This window comes from Vicugna pacos, chromosome 5, assembly GCF_048564905.1.
Source record: "Vicugna pacos chromosome 5, VicPac4, whole genome shotgun sequence".
Lineage (NCBI taxonomy): Eukaryota > Metazoa > Chordata > Mammalia > Artiodactyla > Camelidae > Vicugna > Vicugna pacos.
This window is the reverse complement of record NC_132991.1, coordinates 2,313,046-2,330,743: the sequence shown is the minus strand read 5'-3', so window position 1 is coordinate 2,330,743 and position 17,698 is coordinate 2,313,046. Positions and strand designations below refer to the sequence as shown.

General features: G+C 45.7%; 1 non-coding gene and 1 pseudogene across 1 annotated transcript; both read left to right on the top strand.

Moving 5' to 3' along the window:
- The first annotated feature begins 15,431 nt into the window (after nucleotides 1-15,431).
- TRNAS-ACU (transfer RNA serine (anticodon ACU)) lies at nucleotides 15,432-15,504 on the top strand. The gene has a single exon. It is a non-coding gene; the product is annotated as a tRNA-Ser (tRNA).
- An 892-nt stretch (nucleotides 15,505-16,396) lies between these two features.
- Nucleotides 16,397-16,857, top strand: LOC140696537 (large ribosomal subunit protein eL24-like; annotated as a pseudogene).
- The last annotated feature ends 841 nt before the right edge of the window (nucleotides 16,858-17,698 follow it).

Below are 17,698 nucleotides of genomic sequence, written 5' to 3'. Positions count from 1 at the left end.
GCATGCACTAGTTTCCAGCCCTTACTCATTCCTGTTTGCGCCCCATGAGCCTCCAAGCCAGGACCCCCAAAGCAGACCCATCTCATGAGTAAGTTGGCAGTCCAGGTTGTCTGTCTAATATCCAGGCTGCCCCTGCTCATCGAAAGTGCAGCAGCTCCTATCAGCATGGAGGTTCCCAGGACAGCCTGGTCCAGCACAAGCAATGTCAAGGGGGTCACCCAGCACGCCTTCTGTCATGTGCCGCGAAGCTTCCTCCCCAGTGAGTGGCAGTCCAAAGTCACAGACACTGCTTCTGTTACCTGCATTCCCACTCCTGGACTAGACCCCAGCAGGCATGTATAACCAAGCCATCTCTCCAAATGAAGCCCTCAAGCCCATGGAACCCTGCAAAGCTGCAGCAGGGTAAGAGCCACTCTGGATCCTGTTGAGTTCAGCAGGGGGAGGACTCTGAGATGGGGGGAGGGGAGAGCCATAATACACCCAGTCTCCGGGTGGTGGCATCCCCGCCCGCAGGCTGCAGCGCCTGTCTGGAAACCCTCTCCACACAAGCCCCTCTGGAGTCTGAAAACTTCTCCTCCTCCTCACCACCTCGGGCTGAGATGGTAATAGTCCTTCACAGCTGCTGGCCTTGGGACGCAGCCTTATTCTTTCACAGATGCCCCGGTGACATTTGGGGGAATAACTCTTTCATTATAAACTTGCTCCAAACTGCTGGTTTTGAGTGTGCGTCTGCTTCCTGCTGAGAGACCACAGGAGATGTTGGTTGTCACCAGAGGTACAGCTCCTTGGACAGCTGGGTATCACCATGGGAGGTGTCAGCAAACTTCCTTCTCTGAGGAGCTTAGCTGCAAAGTGGACAAAACACTGCACGCCTTGGAGACAAGTCAACTCACTTTGCCTTACCCCTAGCCTGGGACAGACTGAGCTCCCCACAGTGTTCTAACTCACACCACACCTGATGTCCCCTTTCTAATGTGTCTGGACTTTCAGGGAAGCAGCGGAGCTCCCATGAGGACCTTCACATTCATGCCTCTTCCTAGATTTTGCTTTCTTACAACCTTTATGTCCTATTGCTGATTTTTTTAAACCTTTGTTCTCTGGACAACAATTAAACCTATCAAAAGTGAGAAATCAGAAAGAAAAGGGTATCTTGTAAATTGAAACGGAATCATAGATAATTGCAGTGCAGAAGAGGTATGTTCACAATTTTACTGAGTCCCAGAGTTAGAGGACAAAGAGAAGGAACGATCCCAGGGTTGAGTTTAGAAAGAGAAATAAAAATGGCAAGTCTTTCACACAATTGTGGAGGAATAACACAATGAGAAGATTTTGCTCCAGCTTATTTTCCTCAAAGCCAAGCACTGCAAAAGGTAGTCCATGGATTTAATTTCACCTGCAGATGAGTTCGGTGCAACCTGGAACAGAATTTTGAGAGCTGAATTTCAATGACTTTGGGCAGGGCACACACTCAACCGCTGGCCACGGTCACCACTGCTCCTTATTGCCTCACACCCCGATGCCTTGGTGATTGACATGATTTGGATGACCCTGTGCTTATCTGAGCATGTAACTACTCTGTGGTCTACAGTGTTGCCTATAAAGTCATCTGCAAGGATGGAAAGCATGTTCTTTGCCTGCTCAGGTGACCTGACAAAACCAGGATGCCGTTTGTCTAGGGTCAAGTTAGGAGATGTTTTATTCCAAGGCCACAGCTCATGAAAGAAAGAATAGGGTCTGTGAGAGGGACAGTTTGAAGGACCAAAAGGGAGGGCAGGAGTCCAGGAAATAGGAACAGATTTGGGCTGTAGGCCTCTGGGAAGGCCAAGACTTGGTGAATTCCTAGAGCCTGGACTGGAGAGTGTGGAGAAAAAGGAACCCTCCTACGCTGTTGGTGGGAATGTAGTTTGGTGCAGCCTCTATGGAAAATAGCATGGAGATTCCCCAAAAAACTAAAAATAGACTTACCTTATGATCTAGCAATCACACTCCCGGGCACATATCCAGAGGGCATTCTAATTCAGAAAGATATATTCACCCCAATGTTCATAGCAGCACTATTTACAATAGCCAAGATGTGGAAACAACCTAAATGTCCATCAACAGATGACTGGAAGAAGTTATGTTATGATAGTAGAAGTTATGATAACTTCATAAAGAAGTTATGAGATACACACACACACACACACACACACACACACAATGGAATACTACTCAGCCATAAAAAGAATAAAATAATGCCATTTGCAGCAACATGGATGGGCCTGGAGATTATCATTCTCAGTGAAGTAAGCCAGAAAGAGAAAGAAAAATACCATATGATATCACTTATATGTGGAGTCTAAAAAAAAAGACACAAATGAACTTATTTACAAAACAGAAACAGACTCACAGACATAGAAAACAAATCTATGATTATCAGAGGGGAAACCGGATAGGAAGGGAGAAACTGGGAATTAGAGATTTACAGACACTAACTACTATATATAAACTAGATAAACAAGTTTCTTCTGCATAGCACAGGGAACTATATTCAATATCTTGCAGTAACCTATAATGAGAAGGAATATGAAAATGAACACATGTATGTGTATATATGACTGAAACAATATGCTGTACACCAGAAATTGACACATTGTAAACTGATGATATTTAAAAAAAAAAAAAAAACCACCACCACCAACAATAACCCCCAAATCTCGGAGCTCAAAACAGTGAAGGTGCATTTTGTTGCTAAAATTTTAGAGCCATTGAGGGCAGCAGGGACGTCCTGCTCATTGAAGTCATGCAGGCAGCTGGGTGGACAGGGCAGCTGCCAGGCCAGAGCAGGGAGGACACCCTGGAGGTCTGCACGGCAGCAGTTAAACGTCCCAGCCCAAAAGCAATGCGTGTCATGACTCACCGTCCAGATCTAACCACAGCGCCATGGCAGGCACCAGAAGATGGGGAAGCCCAGCCTCCCATGTGCCTGGCGGGAAAGCCACACGGACATCAGGACAGCAAAAGTGGACTGCCATGGCCACTGAGGGACACTGGCGGGGGTCACCACAGAGGTGAGGGAAGAACCAGAAAGCATCTGGAAGTGTGTGTGGGAAGAGGGAGGTTGTTAGTAATGCCAGATCCTGCAGAGGAATCTACAAGGATCCCCTGCATTTGGTAACTAACTGGTGACTGGAGCACATGAGGTTCCAGCGTCCTGGGGACGTGGGAGAATCCAAATTCAGTAGATCGAGCAAAAGAGAGAAGCGAGGAAGTGAAAACAGGAGAAGAGGCAGCATTTCAGGAAATGTGGCTGCCGGGGAGGGATGGTGGCTGCAATGGAACGTATAATCAAAGTGGTAATGATTTCCGGTCAAGAGAGGAGCACGTATGCGGGGGAGGGGAACGGTGGAAAGGGGACCACTGGCTTTTCTGGAGGCCGGGGGTGGGTGGGAGGAGGACAGTGAGTGGGGGGCGATGTCCCCTAGACCAGGGAACTGGAGATGGGACAGAGACCCTGACAGCTCTGCGGGAGCCCCCGAGGAGGCACTGCGGTTTCTGTCAGCTCTTACAGGATTACGATCCTACATTTTTCTTACTCAACAAGATCGGCACCTGCAGCTGTGACTGAAGGAGGTTCGGATGACAAATAACCGTTCAAGCCATTTCTCGGGTCGAGGGATTATCACCCCATCAGCGGCGGAAAGAGCTGAAGTTGCCGCCAGCAGCAGCCCGCGCTGGGGTGACGCGGCCGCGGAGAAGGGGGCGGTGCCGGGAAGGGGAGGGACCGAGTGGTTGAAAGGTCATTCCCAGTGAGGGGCCCGGGTCAGCCAGAGCCAACCGCCTGTGTCCAGGTCACCTCGGAGGTTGGCAATGACAGAGCAACCGGCTCCTGTCTGGCCAGGAATCAAGGCCAAGGCGACGTTGATGACCCAGCAGGTACAAGGATCTTAAAAATAGGATACTTTGCTTGGATGACAAGAGAGCTGAGCACAAGAGCTGCTTCTGAGTTAAACTGAAATTCTTCACCTGTGGACACGTAAACAACAGAGCCGGATCACTAAGGGCCGGCTTGGAAATACTCCTAAGAGCTGTTGGGGGATGGGGCGGGGAGCAGAGGGGTGGGAGGTCAGGCCTCACCGCGCAGCTGAGATAACCTGAGCCTGGGGGCGGGGGCGGGGGCGGGAGGCAGACGGCGCACGAGGAACTGGGGACATTGACCTCCGCGCTGTCTCACCCCTCCGCCCACACAGCTCCGTCCACTCCTAAGGGTCGGTGATGCTCAGGGCTGCCCGGGTACCGCTCCGCAGAGCAACGCTCTCCGAGAGCTGCCCAGGTTACCAAGGACAGGCATGAGTGCTGTAGCCCCTCCATTCGAAAACCTGTCTGTCAACCAACTTCTTTTTTAAAACGTGTTTTCTCCCGGGAAGAACCTTTGGCAGCCACCCACAGGGTTCTGCGGGAGGCAGACACCAGCGTGCTGATGGATGTCGCCGTGTCACAGGCGGCTTCTAAAAAGTGCGGGAGGCCTCTTGTGTTTGCTAGCAGGTAGTTTTAGGCAATCGACTGGGGTGGGGGGGTGCTTTTTATTCTTGAGCGTGGTAGGGCAATAGGTGAGACAAAAAGAGGTTGATGAGAAAGTCAAGCCTGCCTCTGCGATGTTTATCCATGTGGAAGGACTGAAATACTGCAGGGATGCTTGCTTTAAAGCCGTGACAAGGACCGCAGTTCTTATGAAAATAACCTACATTGTGTTTTCAGACATATTTAACATTAGTTAATGGTACAGATTAATATTAGGCTGTGTTAATTTTCCTCCACTACTGCTGAAGTGCACTGTGAAGATTTCAAGGTAAATCTGCCTCAGATAATTACATTTCTCAACAGAGAAACAAATTTTTAAAATTAATAAATGTGTTGCCAAAATCCCTATGTTAGGTAGAGCTTTCAATGGAACCAAGTTAACCATTCCAAGATTCAAATTCTTCTAAAGTGGGAGGGGAATGAAAGGATTGTAGCAGAAGACTAGGTGTTTTATGGACACTGTCTGATTTCATGTTTCCAGTGAGCTGGTTCGACAGCTCATAAAGTTTTATTTGGTTCAACATGAGTAAATCAATCAATGTAATACAGTACATTAATAAAATGAGGGCGAAAATACATGATCATACTAATGGGAAAAAAAATTTGACAAAATCCACCCTCCCATGATAGAAACAGCCAGAAAACTAGGACTAGAAGAAAACCTTCTCAATGTAACAAAGAGCATCTATAAAAACCCACAGCTAACACCATCATCAGTGGTAAGAGACTTGAAAGCTTCCTCCCTAAAATCAGGCAAGAATGCCCACTCTCATCGCTGCTATTCAACATGGTGCTGGAGGACCAGCAAAAGAAATTAGGCACGAAAAATAAAAAGAAATGAAATACTGACATACAACACGAATAAATCTCAAAAACACTACAGAGCAAAAAAGAACCAAATACGTAGGAATAAAGACTGTGGGGTTCTGTTTACATGAAACTCTTAGAGAAAATAAATCTAATTTTTATTGATAGAACTCAAAAAACAGTTGATTTTTTGAACTGGAGGGACTGACCGCAAACAGGCTTCAGCACCCTTCCTGGGGAGGAGGTATAAACGCTCTGTGTCATGATAGGGCACGTGTGTTTATCAGAATCCATGCTTATGTGTGTTTCACTATGTAAATTTTCTCTCAATAAAATAATTGTTTCATGGAGAAAAAATAATTGACACGTTATAAAGGAACGTTAAGTGCTTAATATTATTTTTAATTTTTAAAATCAGGAAATTCTTTCTTCAACTGCTATAGCCTGTTTTTAAAAGAGGTTCTGGAATATAGAGGCTATCCATTATTACTTGTTGTTGAGTGAATGGCTAAGTGGGAATGCCCTAGGGTAGCCTTCAAATTACCTTCAGTTCTCTGGATTCCATTCCATCTACTAAATAAAAATAAAGCTTTTTTCTTTATAAAAGGGTCATTCTGAAAAGTAGATGAGATCACATTATGCGCAAGCTGTTAACGGTAGTGTTGGTGAGGATGGTGTCATCGCTGTGGGTCAGGCTACACTGAGCATTCCTGATGCTGTTGAACGTGTAAACCTCACAGTCAACGGTGCCTTCATTTTGTTGGGGAATAAAATCTTCACCTCCATACCTCTTCTGTAGATGGGCCTTTCTGTAAAACCTTCAGAGACTAATGGGAAATGATGGTGCAATTCTGTTCTGTAAGATGATCGACAATTAACCTTTGGTCTCCCATCCCTGAAAGCCTCGATCTTCAGTAAAGAAGAGTGCTTAAAATTTTTATAAATTCTCTTTAAGGCTCCTCTGTGACCAAGATAATTAACAGTGTACATCAATTCCCCCAACATGGAAATTAATGAATAACTATTAAATAATAAATAAATAAATATTAAAATCAAATCAATTTGGGAAAGTTAAATGCTATTTTCAATTCATTAAAGGAGCTGGATATTTATGAATAAGCTTCTCTGTTTCTTTTAGAAAAGTTCTAATTTTTAGCTAATGGGTTTGCTTAAAGACAGGGGCAACATGTCTTCAGTAATCATTTCTCTAAACTGCGCAGCCCCCGACCCTGTGAAGCCCCAGGAACCAGACTCGGTAGCTCTCCAGCTTTCACTTGAAGTCTTTGTACTTTTCTAGGAGCTACCTCTTCCGCCATCCGTGGAGGTTCCTAAGGGGTTGGTCCTGGTGGAAAAGGCCAGTAGCCCAGATGCTCCTGAACCCAAGATGAGAATTTCATCTGTTTTTATTTACACTGGGGTACTTGGGACTCACAGAAAGTTCTTAGGGTATGCAGGTCAGGGACTAGTGGGTTTATAATTACCATTTTGTAAATGAGCAAAGAGTGACAGAGCTGATCCCAGAACCAGTTCTCCTCAACCCAGGGCTGGTGAGTTTTCACCCCCCACTCCCACAGTCACTTGCCCAGTCCTACTCACTGTCTCTGGAGGTAAACCAGTGACACCACCACTGTCACCCCAAAGCATCAGAGATGTGATCTCACCCAAACAGCCTGAATCAGGGGGCAGAAAGGTCTATTTTTCTCCAGTCTTTAAGACGTACTATTAAGCAAAATAAACCAGTGCAGTCTACAATCAATAAATGCTGCAGAGGCTGTAGAGAAAAGGGAACCCTCCTACACTGCTGGCGGGAATGTAGTTTGGTGCAGCCATTATGGAAAACAGTATGGAGATGCCTCAGAAAAAGCTAAAAATAGACTTACCTTATGATCCAGCAATCCCACTTCTGGGTATATATCTGGAGGGAATTCTAAGTCAAAAAGACACATGGACCCCAATGTTCATAGCAGCACTATATACAACAGCCAAGACATGGAAGCAACCTAAATGTCCATCGACAGATGACTGGATAAAGAAGTTGTGGTATATTTATACAATGAAATACTACTCAGCCATAAAAATGAATGAAATAATTCCATTTGCAGCAACATGGACAGACCTACAGATCATCATTCTAAGTGAAGTAAGTCAGGCAGAGAAAGACAAATATCATATGACATCACTTATATATGGAATCCAAAAAAAATGATACAAGTGAACTTATTTACAAAACAGAAAGAGACTCATAGACATAGAAAACAAACTTATGGTTACCAAGGGGAAAGAGGGTGGGGAGAAATAAATTGGCAATTTGGGATTTGTAGATACAAACTACTACATATAAAATAGATAAACAACAAGGTCCTACTGCAGAGCACAGGGAACTATATTCAATACCTTATAATAACCAATAATGAAAAAGAATATGAAAAGAAATATATATATGTATAACTGAATCACTATGCTGGACACCAGAAATTAACACAACATTGTAAACCAACTACACTTCAATAAAAAATTAATTAATTAAAGGGGAAAGGGCAGGGGAGGGATAAATTAGGAGTTTGGAATTAAGAGATACACGTTACTATATATAAAATAAACAACAGAGACCTACTCTATATTCAATACCTTGTAATAACATATAATGGAAAAGAATCTGAAAAAATATATCTGTATGTATATGTAAAATAAATATATATTTATAATAATTAATTAAAAAGAACACTCAGTTCAGTTCAATTGAACAATATTTTGGAGCACCCTATACTAAGCACTGAGGTCACAGCGATGCCTCCAGGAGCCCAGAGACAAGAAGGCACAGAGAAGCAAGCCAGCCTCCCCTCGCTGTCACATGCAGTAGGCGGCAGGATGTGCCCCCCACCACCCGGGGCCCACCTGGTAGGGAGAAGTTCGTGTTATCTGTGGCCTGGAGGCAAGGATGTGGCATCTGTGTGGGATATCGGGGCCAAACAGGAGTTCACCAGGGCTGTGAGCAGGTGACGAGCATCCACAAGCTGAACAGCCGCTGGGAGACGATGTCACTGCACAGATTCGTTATTCTAACAAGGGCTCCACCTGGCTTAGCTCGAAGAGGCTAGCCCGTGGTTCGTCTTCCTCGCATCAACCATGCCTAGGCCACCTCTTGAAAACCACTGATTCCCTGGCCCTGGGGATCACCCCACTACCCTCGTGGGGCAGCCACCCTCTGTGCTGGGAGCCCAAGGTGCAGCCCCCTGCCCGGTAGTGCATTGGTTCCCCACACCCATCTTATTTACCTCCTGGGCTCCATCCTTCCAGCCTAGACCCTTCCTGGGCATTCTGGGAGGCTCCAGGCTCTCTAGCTCACAGTCTGACCCAGTCTTTACAGGACAAGCTCTCCCTCCTCCGAGCCCTCAGGGCCAGCTGGGTGCCCACGTTCCCAGAAAGCCTCACCACAGCCCCCCAGCTGTCAGAACCACAGCATGGACCCAAACCCTCGGCTAACACCCAGTCTTAAAGGCACACCTTCCCAGCTGAGACATCTGTCTTGCCACCAAATGTCCTTCAAGACACTCATTCATTTTCCCCTGCGGGCTGCGAGACAGGGTGTGTCCCAGGGACGTGCTGTAGGCAGGAGACTTGATTCAACCACTCTGTAGAGTCATAGTCATCATCACCATCATCCAGTGGCCACCCTGCAAGGTGAAAATTAAGTTTAATTTTATGAGAGAAAGAAATGAGAACTAATAGGAAAAGGATGAGGTGGGTGGAGCAGTTAAGAGGGAAGAGAAAGATTATTCTATGTCAAATGTGCACTACTTTAATAAAAGAAATTAAACACTAAGGAATAGGAGCTTGTCATGTAGACTTGAGCTTTGGAAAAACCATTGTAATATCTAAGTTTTTTGTCCCTCTCCCAAAAAGAAACCAATTTCTTTGCTCCTTGGGGGATGGTATAGCCCTGCTGAGAATCATGCCATAAAGAAAAATTCTCAAATGAACAGTGACATTAAAACAAGGCCTGAGACCAGCCCTGTCCTCCAGCCTGGTGTTCCCCACGGTCCACAGAAGTGGGCCAGATACCCCCGCCTCTCAGTGCATCTCCAGGACCTAGGTCTGCAGGCCTCACCCCCTCCCAGCTTCGGTCAGATATCCTCCCAATGTTTCTGCTTCAAACTCAGTTTGCTCCAAATTGTGAAAGAACTCTGCATGAGCAAATGAGATGTGCTTCCAGAAGCCCACAGTTTTGCTCTCTTAACTGGGAAAGAATTCTTCTGTCCCCAGGACCCTGACCTCCCCAAGAAATGTGGCCCCTTGGCGGCTCTGCTGTAGAACCCCTTCCCTACACAGATATAGGCCATCCCAGCCCGCGTGGGATGGAGGAGGTTAATTGAATTGTGAAACTAGGTAACAGTTCACTGTTTCACAGTCCCTCTAATTATTTACTAATTAAAGAGAACTATTCATCAGGGGACGGAGTGTATATTAACGGTTGGCAGGGCCATTGGTGTGATGCTCTTGCTGGAGAAACTAAATATTACTTGACACCTTACCACAGAGCTTTCTGACAGGGCTTTAAACATCAATCAATTATTTAAAGTCCCACATATATTGACTTTTTTTAATTACAGAGCTTTCCAGAGTGAAGGGAATAGAAAGGAAGAAAGGATGAGGTCGTGGAGATGAACACGCTATTTGTCTCAGGACTTGATCTATTTTCCTTCTGCTTTATTAAGACCTCGCTTTGTTTTATAGATCCTGTGACCAGCTGCTAATTTGTTTCCAAGACACGAAGTTTGCTCATGTTTTCTCGGGGCAGGAGACTCTCCGCTTAATTGGCCTGTCTGGGATGGATGGAGCCTTCAGGAGCGGGCGTGCATTTCAAGAGTCTGACGTCATATCTGGGAGCTCGAGGCCACTGGTAGCCCTTCCCCACCCCAAACACCACGCTGGCTGTATTGGGAATACCACGTTGGGAAGGGAGTAACAAGAGTGTGCAAAATCTCTGCCCAAGGGGGAAAACAGAACCACGCATTAGAAAATATGGAAGCTCTCATTCCAAAGAGCTTTTCTTAACAGATTATCATTATGCCATTTATTAAAGGAAATTTCCTTTACAGACACAATCCTAATGGAACACTTGATAACCAGATAAGTCTAACTTGACAAAAAATATAGCAAAAACTTATAGTCCAATATGACATGCAACCTCAGGAGAATGTTTTAGTGCAAAACATCACAGAATTTGATTTCAAGGAACATTAGTGGAATATATACATGTATATGAATTCTACACTGACAAAATAATTACTAGGAGTTATTTTAAAAAATACTTTGTATCTCTGGAATGGTTAAAAGGGGAAGTAGAACCTTCAGTAATATTCAATTTTCTAAACCTTCTGGTCACAATTCCCACCAAACTCAACAGGCCGGGACAAGTTCAACTCCATACAGGAACACAGCATTTGCAACCGATCCCAACCTGTGTCAAAAGGGGTTGGATTTTTCCCATACTTTTCTACAGACTTTTCAATACCACAGTCAGTGTTGCCTGGATTTGCACAGCAGAATATCACACAGCTGGAGGCAAACCTGCAAAACTAACCGTAGGACGGTGCTCAGTACCTGGACAGTTTGACTGGGTGACAGGCCAAGGCTGGGATTCCACAGCTAGTGGCACTTTGCAGGCTCATCCTAACTCAATAATTAAATACTCCCTGCACCATAAGCACTTTTCTGCTACAGAAGCTGCCACATCGGATACACCAGGCAGTCTCTACATTGACACAATAAAAGTACACAAGATTAGTAAAAATCACTTGAAGGGAATAACGGACCACCACCCATTTTGCATAGGTTTGCACAATTACATTCTTCTTATAGTGAAAGTATACAAAACTGACAGAGAACTGCAAAGAAAAAGTCTTAAGGCATCTCTAAAGATGTGGTCCATAGATACAATGGAACACTACTCAGCCATAAAAAAGAATAAAATAATGCCATTTGCAGCAACATGGATGGACATGAAGGTTGTCATTCTGAGTGAAGTGGGCCGGAAAGAGAAAGAAAAATGCCATACGACATCATTTATATGAGGAATCTAAAAAATAATAACAATCATAATAAGGCTACAAATGGACTAATTATTATTTTGATTTCTTGAATATGTGTAAGCACATCTGACTGTCCTTTATGATTGGAGTACTGCATTCTGTTGATTCTTATTTCGTGGTTGGCTTTATTCCTTTGGTAACTACATAAGTTTAAAAAGCTAAATATTTAATCTGTTCTTAGAAATAATAATAGTACACATATGTAAACTTTAAAAAAGTGCAGTATACTGTATATATGTATTTACATGCAATATAATGCATACATGCAGTTGAACTGTAATAATTCTACATAAGACTGAAAAAGGAGAGAAAAAAGGTCTTAAAACACTTATATACTTGCTTGGCTTCGATTATTGGACTGAGATGCTGTTTTTTAAAACAGTGAGTGGAAATACAAGGAACGGTGCTTCTTCCTTCCAGAGCACTCCGATGTCCAGAAGGCAGGCAAGCTTATTTATTTATGAGCATCCAGCCTTGTCCTGGGCTCTGGAAACGCAGTGTAAATAAGGCAGAGTGACTGTCTTCAATGAGCTCACGGTCTACCGGTAAAGACAGCCAATAAATACTTTAAAAGGTAAACAGGATGACTTCGGATGGAGAAGTGCTACGGGAGAAAATTAAAGGTCTGTCGTGAAGAGCTGCTTTAGTTATGATGGCCAAGGACCGCCCCGCTGGGATGGTATTATCTGGGGTGAGACCTGAGTAATGAGAAATAGACAGTTACGTGGGGGTCTCAGAGACTCCCCGGGACCTCTAGCAAGGAGAACCGCTCAGAGCCAGCACGGTCCAGGACGGGATGGAGGGAAGCTGCGGGCCTGGGGAGGGATGGGGGAGGGCAGGCAGTGTCCTGAGAGCCCCGGGCAGATGCTGAGCAGCCGGAGCACAAAGAAGGCACCGCACATCTTACACAGCCCTGGGCTCCAGGCCCCCTTCCAGGCAGGGGGCACACAGGCTCACCTGGATGCTTCAGATCACAAGGGCCCAGGTCCAGGGAACACATCCAGCCAGAACCCAGGAAAGCCTGTGTGGCTGTGGCACGGGGAGGGGATGGAGGAGTGCCAGCCAGTGTGTCGGGGGGAGGGGCATGACCACAGGTGGGCTCAGTGGACCACAGCACGGATTTTGGGTTTACCTGCAGGAGAATGTTAAGCCAGGCAGTGACTTTTGGGTTTGTAAAGGCCTCTCAGTGAGAAATCAAAAGAAAGCTCTCACATTAATCCAGTCGGGAGAGATGATGAGGGCTTGGTGGCGGCCCTGGAGGGGTTCTGTATTCAAAACCCGCCAGGTAGTGAGGGGGCCACTGCTGAGATGGGTGATGGTGGGAGGGGACCCCCTGGAGGGGAAGATTGGGGCCCAGGCCCAGGCAGGTCCACTGGAGGTGCCTTCCAGACATCAAAGGAGCAGCTGGACATGCAGTGCGAAGCCACAGGGACAGTGAGCAGGAGTGACAATCTGGGTGACGGTGGTGTGACACTGGCAGGACAATAGTGACAGATGGGCCAACAGGCACACGTGCATGAAAGGAGAGCCACAGCGGTCAGGGGAGGGGCCTGGCTGGGCACGCCAGGGAGGGGCGTCGAAGCTGTGATGGGCGCGTAGAGGGGGCCCTCTGTGGTCCAGCCCAGCCCGCTGCCTGCTCCCCAGAGATGCGCTCCCCCACATCAGCCCGACTCAGCCACTGTCAGGCAGGGAAGATGGACTCGTACCTGCCCTGTCGATTAGTCAACAGGAGTCCAGGAAACGCCCTTCTGGGGCCCACGACACCAGGCGCAACTCCCACGCGTCCCAGACTTCCTGTGCTCCTCGGTTTGGATCTGTGAATGAGGAGCTGTACTGGTTCCACCTCTGTGGAAAAGTAGGAGAAATGACTTCAGGACACATTAATATGATGCAGTTATAATGCTGACTTTATTTATTTATTTAATGGAAGTACCAGGGATTGAACCCAGAACCTCATGGGTGCTAACCTCATGCTCTACCCCTGAGCTATATAACCCCGTTCCCTAATGCTGATGCTAATAACCCACAGACAGGGAAGCCGAGGGCTCCTCGCAGAGGCCTGGCCAGGGAGAGTGTGTCCAGCCTGTCAGCCCTGAGGCCTCTGGTCGGTTTTACTGGGTGAGGGAGACACATCTGACTGTGAGGAAGTCAGGTGAACTCCAGACCTTAACTCTGTCTTCCAGAAGGTGGGCCTCGTGTCAGCATTCTCACAGAGGGGCAATTCCAGAGATCTTGTGATAAAACAAGTCATTGATCTTCGCCCCAAAGCACATTCATCCCTGGAGATGATGTTTCAAAACCAGCACTGCAGGGAGAAACCCAGGCTCTCGCTGCCTGGCTCACTCCACTGTGTGAACCTGGAGAAACATGCTACCCTTGAGTCCCAGTGTCCCAGTTTATCAAGAGGGATCACTGCTGTCGTTCAAACTGTACACAGGCGTTACGAGGTTCAGATTAGACTGTGACTAACACAACATGGTAAACTGACTATACTTCAATTTAAAAACTAATAATTTTTTTAAAAATGAATTTCAAAAAGTGACAGTAAAACTTCCAGGTACATTAGGAAAAAAGGCTTAAAGTTAACAATATAAACAGAAATGTTTAAAGTTTGTATAGAAAATGACAAGAGACATAGGTTATAAGAAAAAGAAATTAGTCTGTTAGATTTCTACAAAAATATTAGAGTCTTCATTGACTATGAAAAAAAATTAGACTGTGAAAAACGGGAACTTACCTGATAAGTAAATGATTATCAAAAGCAATTATCAGATTCTTGGTTAGTGAAATTGATTACAGAAAACGACTGATTTAAGAACTTGCCCCCCTAAAAAAATTAAGTGTAACAAAAAGTAAAAAGAGGTTCAATCCAACAGCGTTAGTCAGGTCAGCCAGCAAATCTCTGTGTCCGGTGGATCCTATAAACAACGAAACTGCAGAAATTTCTCAGGAAAATGCACTGATTCTGATCATGGTGTCAAGATGCGACTATTCCACTGGAAAACCCCCCAGCATGATATAGCAGTTACCCCTGCTCCTCCCTCCCTCCCCCAGTGTTGGGGTGGCCAAAGCTCTCCTCTAGAACTTTCTTGCCAATGCCTTTGATGTGGGTCTTCATTATGTCCCGAAAGATTATTCATGGGTGCACTAACCATTGATTCTATATTCAGGCCAGAAACACTTCAATTAACAGAACAATAAGAATCTATTGGAGTATTTTTCATAGCTCAAATCTGCTGAAGAAATGCAAACATGGCAATTTAGGAAAGTATCAATACGTCCTCTCAGATAACACACTGCCGGCTGCCTGGTATGTTTTAAAGGGATTTGAGACAAACACGAGGCATATGCAATTATGGGCCTTGTGAAATATACACATAGCATCTTTTGCTTAATAAACAACCTGGACACCCAAAGAGTATTAGCAAGTGATATAAAAGAAGCTAATTATCACAGCAAACTGGGGCAGCAGTCTTTAGTACGTAGATAATGCAGCCTTCCTTCAAACGGGTGCGAAAGAATTTTTTTCCCAAGAACCCTCTCTACAGAAGAGACAGGTGTAGATAAGATCATCGTTTATTGTGCAGAGGACGGTCCCAAAGGCCTTTCCTGGCCCGTTATGTGACAGTGGTCCTAGAGGACAGGTTGGACATGTCGCAGCTTCAAAGCTTCCCATCCCTTGATGGCCCCAGGATGCAGTCCAGACTCCTTGCTGTGGTTCACAAGGTTTGCACAACCTGGGCCCAGCGGTCCCATCAGCCCCCTCCCGCCTCCGAGGCCCCCATCCTGGCTCCAGCCTGCCCTCCAGGCACCGCCCACTCACCTACCTGCTTCTCCACCTGCCGTGACCAGCTCAGGTGCACTGCCCGGAACCCACATCCCAAGGACTCCCCAGCATCCGCTGTGTCTGACCCACAGTGGCACTCAGAGACACTTGCTGAATAAATGAATAATCAAGGAAACGGGGTGGGGGGAGGGTATAGCTCAGCAGTAGAGCACGTGCTTACTATGCTCAAGGTCCTGGGTTCAATTCCCGGTACCTCCATTAAAAAAATAGTAATAATAATAAATTTAAAAATAAAAAACTATATAAAATGTGTTCTTATATATAAATAAATTTAATAAAAAATTATATAAAAATAAAATTAATTTTACAAAAAAGAATGGGGAGCCCTCGGCCAGTCAGCCCACATCTCTGACCAGTTCTCTCTGATGAGAAGAAGGCCTGTGAACACAATGACAAGACAATGTTCCCTTACGACAGAAGTGGGGGGCTGCCTGCAGCTGGTGTCAGAGGCCAGCCCTGGCCAGGCCTGGGGCTCCGTCTGCAGGGAGGTACAGGCCCTGCTGAGCCATCTCATGCCAGACCAGTCACAGTGAGAACCAGCGGAGTGAGTGACCCCTTGATCAGCCTGCGAAGGCTGAAGGCAGACTTTCTGTTGTAAGAAGTGTGGTTCCTTCTGCTCCTGTGAATAAACTCCCCTGTGTGGCCAGCGCGGCTCAGGGGAGAGCTGAGCAGGGGGCACTGTCCCAGAACAGGAGCTGTGGATGTGGCCCTGAGCTCACAGTTAGCTGTCTGCAGGAGGAGAAGCCAAAGTGCCCTGCCCCATCCCCGCAGGGGCAGCTTCCCTGAAGGGAGCGCAGACGGCAGGGGTTCCAACGCTGCTGCCCAGGGGCTCAGCTGTGGGCGTCTGTTGGAGGATAACCTGTGACAGGGCTGCTTCCTGCGTTTCCACACACCTGAGCTACTGCAGGGCTCCTTTTATTCTGTTCTCTCAGCCCTCCAACACCTGTGTAACCAGTACCCTGTAGTAAACCTCCTCTGACTGAAAGATGAAGACATGAAAGCAACGTAAATGTCCATCCGCAGACGCCTGGATAAAGAAGTTGTGGGATAGCTCTTCGCTGTCTTCCCTTCTCCTGGCCCATTCGCAGCCATGAAGTTCGAGCTGTGCAGTTGCAGGGCGTACAGGATCTACCCAGGACATGGGAGGACCGACGGGAAGATTTTCCAATTTCTTAACGCAAAATGTGGGCCGGCGTTCCTTTCCAAGAGGAATCCTCGGCAGATCAACTGGACTGTCCTCTACAGAAGAAAGCCCAAAAAGGGACGGTCGGAAGAAATTCAAAAGAAAAGAACCTGCCGTGCAATCAAATTCCAGAGGGCCATAACTGGTACATCTCTTGCTGATATAATGGCCAAGAGGAATCATAAGCCTGAAGTTAGGAAGGCTCAATGAGAACAGGCTGTCAGGGCTGCCAAGGAAGAAAAAAGGCTAAGCAAGCACCTAAAAAGACAGAAATGGCTGCTGCAAAGGCTCCCACAAAGGCAGCACCTGAGCAAAAGATTGTGAAGCCTATGAACATTTCTGCACCCCGAGCTGGTGGAAAATGCTAACTTGGCAGATGGGATTTTTAAATGAAGATCTCACTATGACTAATCAAAAAAAAAAGTTGTGGGATATATATACCATGGAATACTACTCAGCCATAAAAAAGGAATAAAATAATGTCGTTTGCAACAACACGGATAGACTTGGAGACTGTCATACTAAGTGAAGTAAGCCAGAAAGAGAAAGAGAAATACCATATGATATCACTTATCCGTGGAATCTAAAAAATTTACACAAATGAACTTATTTACAAAACAGAAGCAGACTCACAGACATAGAAGAAAAACTTATGGTTTCCAAGGCGGGAAGGGAGTAGGAAGAGATAAACTGAGAGCTGGGGATTTGCAGATGTTAACTACTACATGTAAAATAGATACACAACCACAACTACATAACCCAGGAAACTATATTCAATACACTGTAATAGCCTATAATGAAAAAGATTATGAAAAGGAATACGTACTACTGAATCACTATGTTGTACACCAGAAATTAACACATTGCAAATCAACTATACTTCAATTAAAAACAAACAAATAAATAAATAAATAAATAAATAAATAAATAAATCTCTGATTGAAATGCCCAGCTTGGTTTTTCCCATCCTCACTGTACCTCATCTGATACAGGTAGATTGCAAACGCAAGTCTATGTCTATTCCTTCATAAAATAGCATGAACATAACAGTTTGAAAAGTTAAAAGGTATAAACCTTCAAGCACAAAGAACACACATGAAAAGATAACAGCAGATGAAAGATGTCTACCACAGTTGGCAAAATCAAGAGGGCCTGAGAAGGTGGTAACTGATCTGGTGGACCAGAGAAAGCAGAAACCTAGGTACCTGC